Genomic DNA, 12,869 nt, shown 5'->3' on the forward strand with positions numbered 1-12,869 from the left:
GTGGAGAAGGTGGTATAGTTTGGTCTTGGTAAGGCCTTGATTTGGTTAACACCGGTGGAGAGGGCAGAGAATAACTTGGTTAGACCGGGTTCTGTTTAACACCGGTGGAGGGGGCAGAGAATAACTTGGTTAGACCGGGTTCTGGTTAACACCGGTGGAGGGGGCAGAGAATAACTTGGTTAGACCGGGTTCTGTTTAACACAGGTTGGGGAATGGTGGGGGCCTGACACAATTTGGTAAGGCCGTAATGGTTTCTGGAATTGGAAAGATGTACTGTGGTCGACAAGGGGTTGAAGCGGTACAAGCTTCTCGTTAAGTATTTCATTATCCAAACATTTGTTTTTGGAACTTAATGTCTATCATTTCGATGTTTTCCAGTTCAAAAAGATCTGAATCAGTGTATTTGGCTGATTGGATCCGAATCAGTGTATTTGGCTTAAACAGTCACAATAACGTGGCTAAAGTATGTTGACTAGACCACACACTAGAAGGTGAAGGGACGACGACGTTTCGGTCCGTCCTGGACCATTCTCAAGTCGATCAAGAATGAGAATGGTCCAGGACGGACCGAAACGTCGTCGTCCCTTCACCTTCTAGTGTGTGTGGTCTGGTCAATATATGGCTTAATTTTGAAATGAAATATTCGCCTTAACACACCAGGAACTGATAACACAGATGGAGAAAGTTAGTTGAATTAGGGCAATGAACAACAATTCCTGTCAGATATTGTGCACTAAACTCCAGCTAGCAGCTACACACTAAAGAGTTAAACTAGTGTCACACATTAGTTGCCAAACAACTTCTGACAATCAGTGTGGATTATAGGCTGTTCAGAACAATCAGGAATGCTGCAGGAGAACTAAAGTTCACGTCTCAGGCTTAATTACCACAAAGTTCAGCCACAGATCTCTCTCAACCGTTGAGTAGCGAACAGTAAGTTAACAGCAAACGGCGCTGCACATTCCCGTTATCTCACAGCTGACTTGCCTGAGGTGTCGAGTTAGTTTATTGTAAATTGCTTTGCGTGTCCACACGAACCTGCTTTGTTTACTGAGGCGGACGAACGCATATCACTGCCTCGCCAAACAGCATTATTAGAGTGTCAACCTCTGCACACACGCATGCATCTGTCTGAAACTGACGCTGGTTTTTGCTGAACATCAGCGCTCACACTGTTGCTGAAACCTCGACCATAGCTGAGTGAAAGTTCGTTCGATTGATTGATTGATGAAGATTAAGCCACCCAAGAGGTGGCACGGGCATGAATAGCCCGTAAGTGGTGGCCCTTTTGAGCCATTACCAGTATCAGTAGATGATACTGGAGATCTGTGGAGGTGCGACTGCACCCTGCGTGACAGGAGATGTCTCCCGTGTCCTCATGCTGCACGTAATCAAGCTTCATACATACACCTGACTTTCGTTCATTTTCCAGCGTTCACACGTTCCCCAAGCCTTCTGTACAAGCCACAAGCGATTAAAACTCAAGACACAGATTGATTGGTTGATTGATGAAGATTAAGCCACCACAAGAGGTGGCACGGGCATGAGTAGTCCGTAGATGTTTGGAGTGAATGTGATCATTGACCTTTACAGCTATTCATGCCCGTGTCATCTCTTGGGTGGCTTAATCAATCAATCAATCGATCATTGACCAAGTTACAGTCACGCTCCTGCGCCAGGTAAGTTCATTACGGGCTCACCATAGCCCGTGCTGCTTCCAACTTTTTGTTCCGAGTAGCTGAATCTAAAACAACTGGGCATTGACCTTATTTTGCATACTTAAAAACCATTAGTCCCAAGCACCGATCCAGTATCATGGACGTTTTCCAACGTGGTCCCGGTTTTGAAGATGAGCTATAGATGAATTAAGTTAACATCTATCATAGGAAAAATTGCTTGGATCAATAATTTCAAAAGTTATTTATTTGCATCTGGGGAAAAAACCGATTATTAAAGGATACACGTTTATAATTTTACAAAGAGCCGCTTGTGTTGACATAATTTACTCTCACTAAATTTGCTAATTCTTCCAGCTGTTGACAGCGTGAAGTATTAGGGTTATAGTGTATATCTTTGGCTTTAGGGAAGCCCTTGAAACTCAACCTGGGTTAAGGCACGAATAACTTTGAGTCAGAGAGTGAGTGGAGACGCAGAGAGACGAGACAGAGTGGTGACAGAGAGAGTGGTGACAGAGAGAGTGGTGACAGAGAGAGTGGTGACAGAGAGAGTGGAGACAGAGAAAGGGAGACAGAGAGAGAGTGGAGACGGTTTTAGATGCTTATCCCTTTCCCATGTTCCTTATAACCTACCATCTCCCTCCCTCCTCATAATTTCATCCCAACTTCCTTATCGTGTCCTGTTTTTCCTCACTGATCTTCCTCTCTTCTCGTGCCTACCTCCTTGCCTCACACCGCTTCCATAACGAGAAAAATGAGGCACCTCGCGTCTGAGAGTTTTGTCGTTTGGTTAAGAGACAAAAATGATGAGTCGAGGAATATATGATGCTTAAAGGTATACTTTAGTGATGTGTTGGTCACCACCTGCAGGGCTCTCGGGCTTAAAAACTGTGTGTGTGTGTGTGTGTGTGTGTGCGTGTGTGTGTGTGTGTGTGTGGTTACAGAGAAATAGCTCCGTAGGTCCTGCATGCTTGTCTGTCTCACGATCTTCTAATGCCATGACTTCCAATCATTCTGTTCGTCGTAGTTGCCACTTTTTGCAAGCTGCTTGTTGAAAGTTGCTTTCGACGATCCCCTCGTTTGCTTGAGGCTCTTAAGCTGGATAAACTATTATCCTCCTGTGTTTCCAACGTCCACACGTTCCCTCTGCTCTCTATCTCATCTATGTATTTATATTCCTACTATTATCAGTCTGAATATTCTCTCTTTCATCTCTGTCAAATCCCATTAATGTCTTGTATATTGTTAGTTAATTCTCCTTGATTCGCATTTCCTCTATTTTTTGGCTCTCAAAGTTTCAACGGAGGTGAGTTTCCTCAGATCTAAATCTGAGTGTTTTGCTAAATCTAGATCTAAAAGATATGTGTAGTTCGTTTACACTGGATAACGTGTAGATCCGCCTGCAGTCTTCAACACCTGTCTGTGTTTCTACATCACTATATGAATTTTACTCCATTTGTAAACTAGGATTTAAAGGATTTTATTCCCTGTGTGTGTGTGTGTACTCACCTAGTTGTGCTTGCGGGGGTTGAGCTCTGGCTCTTTGGTCCCGCCTCTCAACCGTCAATCAACAGGTGTACAGGTTCCTGAAACTATTGGGCAGGAATGTGTGTGTGTGTGTGTGTGTGTGTGTGTGTGTGTGTGTGTGTGTGTGTGTGTGTGTGTGTGTGTGTGTGTGTGCGTGTGTGTGCGAGCGCAGGTGGTTAGCGTACATACACGCGAGCATACAGTGCTAACTGCAGATACTTAACCAACCCAATAACTATACCAACTCATTACAACAAACCACATACAACATATAGATACAAGTGACACAAGATAACACTATATATTAAACAATGGCTATCTCTCTGAATTCAGCATTAAATGACACTTGTCTAATAAACAATAAATATATAAAACTTAGAATTATTAACATAAATACATCATATAATATATAATCATTTTTTATTACCTAGAATTAAATATTTGCTTTATTATTCAACGTGAGAGAATATTAAGCTGTTATTTGATCTTTTCTAATAAGGAGTCAAGTCTCTTCTCATTACAAATCATTTTAACGATTAGGGATATATAATTTTAATCTTTTATCTGTTTAAGATAAACATTTTAAAGAAATAATTGTTGTATAAATAATAATAATAAACTTTAATAATAAACTTTAGCTGTTGATCAACTATTGATTAAAATGATGCAACTGGTGATCAAAATGTTGCAATTATTGATCAAAATGGTACAACTATTGATCAGAATGGTACAACTATTGATCAAAATATTGAAACTATTGATCAAAATATTGAAACTATTGATCAAAATGGTACAACTATTGATCAAAATGGTACAACTATTGATGAAAATGGTACAACAATTGATCAAGCAGGTTGTACCCCGATGAGTCTATCCACAGTTCTCAGTGTATAAAATCTGAGAGTTTATTGAATATAAACTAAAATGGACTTACTGATGGTCTGTTAACTAGTTTGGTGGGCAGCTAATAACCTCCCGTTGTTGATAGGCCTAATAAGCCCAAAATAGTGATCAATTTCGAAAATGAACAAGTCCCTCGTTCGAGTCTCGTCAAAGCTTTTTATTGAGCCAAGAGTCGTGGAGCTTGCCATCAAGATGATTGAAGATAATGTGAATGCAATGCTGAATTATAACTAATAATCCCTTGAGATTGAGCTGGATTAATCAGTGGAGATTAATTTAGAGTGAGTGCTTCTTATTAGGAGCCACTGCTAGCACGTTGTATCCACCTCAGGTGTGGATTTTGCCCAAACGCTTCGGCAAAATGGAATGAGAAGTAGGGATGGTAGGTTTCATATCCCCATGAGAGATATGTGAAGGTTTCCATCCTGTGAAGGTTTCTCACTAATTGCAGTTACACCGTCTTTTTGAACTGCTACTGTCTACACTTGAGTGTCTGTCACTCTTCGTGGGTGTCTGTCGGTTTTCGAGTGACCTTCTGTCAGCCTATGAGTGACCTAGTGCCTCATTATGAGTGACCCAGTGGCTCCTTACCAATGACCTCTTATCCTCCGTATCGCAGAGGTGGCTACGCTTGCATTCTCTATCTGAAGTTGGTCTCTACGCTGTGGTACGTTCGGTTGAATATACGGGGGGTATATCCACACGAAGGGGGCCGGATATACCCATAGCAGACCGGCTTAATCGATTCTTCGAAGCTCAAAACTGAAGCATCTAACAATTTCAAAGAAATCTACAAAAATGAGACCAACAAAAATGGGATCTAACGAGTAAGAAGTTTTTAAATAGGGTTAGACCAAGGTAAACTTTACCCTAACATGAGAAATAAGGTAAAGAATAGTGGGGGAATTATTGTGTCCCCCCTTCCCACACTCTGGCATTCCTTCCCATCCCTCCCACTCACCCACGCCACACCTCCCAGTGCTCCCATCTCTCCCACCGTCCCCCTCCCACGCACGCTGACAGGTCACCCAAGCCGCAGCTAGACTGCAACCCGAGGGACTAAATGTGTAGAGGTGATAGGAAACCTTACGAAGGCAAAGAGTGGGGGAAGGCGAGGAAATTGCTGGACCCTGGCAGGTGTTGGACCCTGGCAGGTGTTGAATCCGGACAGGTGTTGGATTGTGGTAGGTATTGGAGTATTGCGTCAGACAGTTATTATGAGAAAAATTGACACCAGTCCCCTGTTAAACATGAACTAAAATCCCCTAATATTAGCACTGCAAAAGTGAGGAATTGCAAGGTGTTGGTTATTGTTACAGGTAAGCTGAAGGTACCAGCCATGGCAACTGGTCTAATACGTGTCTGGCATGCATGCCAGTATTGATTTATCCCATCTTAAGAGACGTGCAGACATCTTAAAGACTCCGTGGGGGGCAGGGGGGAGGTGGTATGTTTTTAATCTGGGTTCACACGTGTCTGTTACCTTGTTATTGGAATTGGCAGTTGGCTGCAGCATTGAATTAGGTCAGACTGGAGGCGTGAGGGGGTATGGAGGGGTGATGCTGGCTTCTAAGATGACTGGGAGACCACACATGTGGTAACGAAGTTGCTTGTCAGGCTGCCTGATGTTACTTTGCCTGATATATTGGAGCCAAAACGCAATCCACCTTCCCCTCTTCCTCTTTACCACCCCCTTAAACCACCCCCTACACCCTTCCCCTCTCCCCTACAGCCTTCCCCTGTCCCCTACACCCTTCCACTCTCCCCTACACCCTTCCCCTCTCCCCTACACCCTTCCCCTCTCCCCTACAGCCTTCCCCTCTCCCCTACAGCCTTCCCCTCTCCCCTACACCCTTCCCCTCTCCCCTACACCCTTCCCCTCTCCCCTACACCCTTCCCCTCTCCCTTACACCCTTCCCCTCTCTCCTACACCCTTCCCCTCTCCCCTACACCCTTCCCCTCTCTCCTACACCCTTCCCCTCTCCCCTACACCCTTCCCCTCTCCCCTACATCACCAGATATGGCAGCCAACGTCAACAGGTTTGACATAATTGTTACCCTCACCGGAATATGTGCTGCTCGTTCCCCTCACTGCTAACAGCTCCTGCTTCCTACTCAAAGATTTTCGATCTGTCTTAACGCCAATTGAGTTAATCTCTAGTCACGGTTTGTAAAAGTCCTTTGTCAAGTCCCCCTGAGTAGGTTAGGTTAAAATATCAGGCCGGGGACGCCGCCATCTTCGCCTCGCATATATTCACAGCTGTAAAAGTTAAAGTGCCAGGGGCAGAGGAGTGTCAACATAGGAACCGCTAGAAACTTTTCAAAGTTCATTACTGTCAAGCTTCTCGGCCAGACTTAGAGGTGAGTGACATGCCCAGGTGTACATCAATGATGCTACCGGTGATGATTACTGCGTATACGCACACGAGTGGCGTCACTCGGCCCTCCTGCTTCACTCAATCACACTCTCTGTCCTATATACATCAATATAACTATACCAGCCCACAGAGTGCTATTAGCCTCTCTCCTCTTAAATTATTTGATCAGAGTCAGTGTATACTCAGTTTCATCCCCTATCTTGAGGTTATCTTGAGATGATTTCGGGGGTTTAGTATCCCTGCGGCCCGGTCCTTGACCAGGCCTCCACCCCCAGGAAGCAGCCCGTGACAGCTGACTAACACCCAGGTACCTATTTTACTGCTAGGTAACAGGGGGCATAGGATGAAAGAAACTCTGCCCATTGTTTCTCGCCGGCGCCTGGGATCAAATTCAGAACCACAGGATCACAAGTCCAGCGTGCTGTCCGCTCGGCCGACCGGCTCCCTGGCCCGCTAAGCACGTTCAGTAATAAGATCAGCGGATGCTTTCTTCTTCCCCTCCTTCCTTCTCTTCTACAAACATCTCACCTCCCTACCTGCACATCAATCTCAATTGCTTCTCACCCTTTTCTCTCTCTTCACATATGTCTCAATTACCTCTCCCCTTTTCCTGTTTATGGAAACCTCACGTTCCTCCTTTCATGCCATGTTCTGCAATTAATTCTCCTGGCTAGCTAGAGAAAGCTAGCTAACAGGTGTTTCCAAAGGTGTTCCATCTCAGTCTGTGGTTTCCAACGGTGTTCCATCTCAATCTGTGGTTTCCAAAGGTGTTCCATCTCAGTCTGTGGTTTCCAAAGGTGTTCCATCTCAGTCTGTGGTTTCCAAAGGTGTTCCATCTCAGTCTGTGGTTTCCAAAGGTGTTCCATCTCAGTCTGTGGTTTCCAAAGGTGTTCCATCTCAGTCTGTGGTTTCCAAAGGTGTTCCATCTCAGTCTGTGGTTTCCAAAGGTGCTCCATCTCAGTCTGTGGTTTCCAAAGGTGTTCCATCTCAGTCTGTGGTTTCCAAAGTGTTCCATCTCAGTCTGTGGTTTCCAAAGGTGTTCCATCTCAGTCTGTGGTTTCCAAAGGTGTTCCATCTCAGTCTGTGGTTTCCAACGGTGTTCCATCTCAGTCTGTGGTTTCCAAAGGTGTTCCATCTCAGTCTGTGGTTTCCAACGGTGTTCCATCTCAGTCTGTGGTTTCCAAAGGTGTTCCATCTCAGTCTGTGGTTTCCAAAGGTGTTCCATCTCAGTCTGTGGTTTCCAAAGGTGTTCCAAAGGTGAAAAAGTGTTGGATAGTTCACTACGAGGTGAGAAACGGACGTGCTGAGTAGAGAGCCGCAGGTTGGAAGCCTGTCACTTGCAATGTCTGAGATGAAAATACTTGGCTGGTCTTTTTGGTCAGTTCCTTGACCACTGGTACAAGTCAGCGCTCCCTTGACGGTGTCCCTGGCAAGTGCTATTGACCGTCTTCGCCAAATTTTCCTCTTTCCGCAGAGAAGCTTTATATAGAGGCTATGTACCAAGAATGAGTGACGGAATCTCATATTTACACGAGGCGTCCTCAATACTGAACCAATATCCACTCTCTGTCGTGATGGAAATTGACAGGTATGTGTTGGGACAGCGAATATCATTAGAGACAGATGACGATGCATGATGACAGTGTGAGGTACCAGCGTTGACAGGTAACCAAACTACCTGTCAGCGCTATTCCAACCACTCACCTTGGTGACACTTTGACTGTGAGGCCCTCGAAATTCTGTTTATCCTGTGAGACATAAACAGACGCCAAGTCATAGTTTGGGAATTGGACAATTCTTGGGAAGGCGTATTTACGCCAACTCATCTCAAGCATAAGTCGCTAGGTATACTAAGTAATTCATTCATCACTAAATATAACTTGAATGGTTAGAAATAGTTATGTTCTTAGTATATTTACTGGGAAAATTCAAGAAATCTTTTGCCAATTCTGGGTAATTCAGTCAGGTCTTATTGCAGTGAGAATGCTGCTCATATTCACTGCCACACAGGACAGTGAGAATGCTGCTCATATTCACTGCCACACAGGACAGTGAGAATGCTGCTCATATTCACTGCCACAAAGTGAGGATGCTGCTCATATTCACTGCCACACAAGACAGTGAGGACGCTACTCATATTCACTGCCACACAAGACAGTGGGGTGCTGCTCATATTCACTGCCACACAAGACAGTGAAGATGCTGCTCATTTTCACTGCCACACAGGACAGTGAGTATGCTTCTCATTTTCACTGCCACACAAGACAGTGAGAATGCTGCTCATATTCACTGCCACACAAGACAGTGAGGTGCTACTCATATTCACTGCCACACAAGACAGTGAGGACGCTACTCATATTCACTGCCACACAAGACAGTGAGGTGCTACTCATATTCACTGCCACACAAGACAGTGAAGATGCTGCTCATATCCACTGCCACACAGGACATATTCATTGCCACACAAGACAGTGAGGTGCTACTCATATTCACTGCCACACAAGACAGTGAGGTGCTGCTCATATCCACTGCCACACAGGACATATTCACTGCCACACAAGACAGTGAGAATCAAGCATGAGACATAACGTCTAAATTTGCACATTTCACCGATTACATTTTTTAATGCTACATCAGACCTCATATTTAATATTTATAAGTTACAAAATTTAACATCAGTGTTACGTAATTATAAGGAATCCGTTCAGGTGTTTTATTATTAACGCTGCAGGTGTTTTTGTTGACCGTGACACGAGACAACATATGTAGCATACATTACATTATAAATATATATTATAAGGGCAAGCAGCTTTAGGACAGATTGTTAGGATGTGTTCTATATAAATGTAATTTATATATGTTCTTATACAGTATGATGACCAGACCACACACTAGAAGGTGAAGGGACGACGACGTTTCGGTCCGTCCTGGACCATTCTCAAGTCGATTGTGACTTGACTTGAGAATGATCAATCGACTTGAGAATGGTCCAGGACGGACCGAAACGTCGTCGTCTCTTCAATTTCTAGTGTGTGGTCTGGTCATCATACTTCAGCCACGTTATTGTGACTCATCGCCTGCATATTGTTATACAATATTCAAAATAAAGTTGATGAATGCGTCTTTGTGATGGGTCGTAGTTACATTAGAAAGCTCTGAAGATGTTTTAGGGGGTCGGCCATGGATTGGACGATCATAGTCTGATATCCAGAGAAATCTGGACATTACTCTGGAGTATTTGTCGTCCAGATACTGGACGTCAGAGCCTGAGTGCATGGAGGGAAAATTGAGTGAAACCAAGGTTTGGATTCAGTTGAAGCCTCCTCAGGATCCTCGTCAGTGCAGTAGGTTGCTATTCTTTTGACCATGTCGTGGCGTATAGGCATTTAGATCGTGTATTTGGGAACACCCTAGTGCGTAGGTTCGAATCCTTATCGAAGTGCAGTAGGTTGCTATTCTTTTGGCCATGTTGTGGCGTATAGGCATTTAGATCGTGTATTTGGGAACACCCTAGTGCATAGGTTCGAATCCTTATCACGGGCGGCTGTGGATTTCCTCATAATCTGATGTGTTGGGGATCGGTCGGTGCTTCGACTAGCAGATTCTGAGGATTAGTTGGTAGGAAAAAGATTGGCGAGTCGAGATTGCCCTACAGGTGTTGGCATGAGGTGATCTAAGACCATCAGAGTGCTTGTGATGACCACTGTGACCAAGCTGTACTGACCATCTTGTGATCAATAATGTAGTGAAGCGAAGAATCAGCTTTAAGTGTATTCCAGGAAACTAATTGATCACAGAAGGGTTTTATAGGTCATTGGCATATATCTGGGCAGAGTAATTGTATGTTTCAGCAAGTTTCTAATGTTTTGTACTCATTGAAGAAACACGAAAAGTGGAAGCGGTGAATCTGTGGAGCCATGAGTGTGAGTAAGCTGTGAATCTGAGGAGCCATGAGTGTGAGTAAGCTGTGAATCTGTGGAGCCATGAGTGTAAGCTGTGAATCTGTGGAGCCATGAGTGTGAGTAAGCTGTGAATCTGAGGAGCCATGAGTGTGAGTAAGCTGTGAATCTGAGGAGCCATGAGTGTGAGTAAGCTGTGAATCTGAGGAGCCATGAGTGTGAGTAAGTTGTGAATCTGAGGAGCCATGAGTGTGAGTCACCTGGTAGTCTGTGGAGCCATAAGTATGAGTCATCTGTGAGTCTGTGGAGTCATGAGTGTGAGTAAGCTTTGGATTCTCTCACCTGTTCAAGCAATAACTTACAGCGACATAGTTCAAGGAATACCTTACTGCAGTAAGCTATTGGCAGCAGCTGTGTAATCCCACAACATTCCAAGTGTTGTGGTGGTAGACGGATTTCTCCTTTCAATGATAGAGGATTTGTGGGATTTAAAGTTGACGCGTTTTCAGTTGCTGATTCAGGTTGGATAGGATAATAATACGGAGTGTGTGTGTGTGTGTGTGTGTGTGTGTGTGTGTGTGTGTGTGTGTGTGTGTGTGTGTGTGTGTGTGTGTGTGTACTCACCTAGTTGTGTTTGCGGGGGTTGAGCTCTGGCTCTTTGGTCCCGCCTCTCAACCGTCAATCAACTGATGTACAGATTCCGGAGCCTACTGGGCTCTGTCATATCTACATTTGTGTGTGTGTGTGTGTGTGTGTGTGTGTGTGTGTGTGTGTGTGTGTGTGTGTGTGTGTGTGTGTGTGTGTGTGTGTGTGTGTGTGTGTTATTCCCACACAAAGACATTCCGAGGAAGGGATTTAACATGGGATTTATGGCCAGGGGGATGTATGAAAATTTATTACAGGTGAAGTGTGCCTGGAATTCTCATGTTTTAAGCTGGAGATTACTCATGTTTACTCATCGCGTGAGATGAGTTCCTCACAGTCATCTACTGAGTTCGCCTCATAAGAGTTGGTGGCACAAGGTGTAGAGTGTATCTCTAGGATGAACTCATATACCCATTGTACTCTCCTTATTGGTTAATTAATGTAAATAATGTTCCAAAGTGCTATATGACTTTATATAGTGTGTACACTATATATATATATATATATATATATATATATATATATATATATATATATATATATATATATATATATATATATATATATATATATATATATGACAGTGTCAGACCATGGAGGAAGAATTGAAACAGGAATTTCCTTAAGTACTTTCGTATTTCATAATACAGCTTCAGAAGGGTGAAGATGTATTATTATAAATAATACATCTTCAGAAGACCCTTTTGAAGATGCATTATAAAATACGAAAGTTAGGTAGAATACGCCAGTCTAGGATTGCCTTAAATCGCCTCTAAGACCGAACATGTCAACCATTTGAGAAAAAAATCATCAGGTACAGTTTAAAATATTCATAGATGCATCTTAAAAAATTAATAGAAATAAAAAAGTGTTGCAGTTGCCTCACAAAAACAGTATTGCAACGTGCAACAGGAAGAACAGTACTTGCAAAAATATATCTTGGAAAGCAATATTTATATATCTTGAGGTTATCTTGCGATGATTTCGGGGCTTTAGTGTCCCCGCGGCCCGGTCCTCGACCAGGTCTCCACCCCCAGGAAGCAGCCCGTGACAGCTGACTAACTGCCAGGTACCTATTTACTGCTAGGTAACAGGGGCATTCAGGGTGAAAGAAACTTTGCCCATTTGTTTCTGCCTCGTGCGGGAATCGAACCCGCGCCACAGAATTACGAGTCCTGCGCGCTATCCACCAGGCTACGAGGCCCCCTCGTAGGGCAATGGTCATGAATTGCATATAAATAGTGATTAAAATATAGTGATAAATATATAACTATATAGTTTACTTATTATTTACTTAATATTACTTTTACTAATTTACTTACTAATACTAATTTTACTTAATATTAAGTTTACCTAATAAGTAAATAGTGATAAAAGATTAAAATATATCTGAATAGGCTTATAGTCATTCTTAACCATTATCCCTGGAAACACAAACCGAAACTATCTCTATTTTCCGCTTGTTACAACTTGTAATAAAGTTGTTACATCTTGGCTTAACGTGTTTATGACGTATTAGAACGTTGTTACAACTTGCTATATTGGTTGTTATAACTGGTTAGGAGGTGTTAAAACTTGTTCGAACGTTGTACCAACGTCGTAGTTTCGGTGTGTTTTTGGCGGGATGCGTCTTAAGAATTGTCAAGAACATTACACATTCAGCCAAACAGTGGTTCAATACATCATTTTAAGATCTTCATACGGATGGCACCAGCATTTGGTCGGGCATGAACGAGCTAAGCCACATCAAAACGGATATAATTCAACAAACAAACGCAGAAACATGTAGCACAGAGCATTAATTTGCATATTTATCCATGTGGTAATATGATGAATGAATG

General features: G+C 43.3%; 1 protein-coding gene across 1 annotated transcript in view; it reads right to left on the minus strand.

Annotated features, from left to right (window-relative positions):
• LOC123748477 (D(2) dopamine receptor) overlaps window positions 1-12,869 on the minus strand; it is a 76,157-nt gene that overhangs the window by 22,811 nt on the left and 40,477 nt on the right. The gene's annotated exons all lie outside the window — the stretch shown is intronic.

Source organism: Procambarus clarkii, chromosome 88 (genome assembly GCF_040958095.1).
Source record: "Procambarus clarkii isolate CNS0578487 chromosome 88, FALCON_Pclarkii_2.0, whole genome shotgun sequence".
NCBI lineage: Eukaryota > Metazoa > Arthropoda > Malacostraca > Decapoda > Cambaridae > Procambarus > Procambarus clarkii.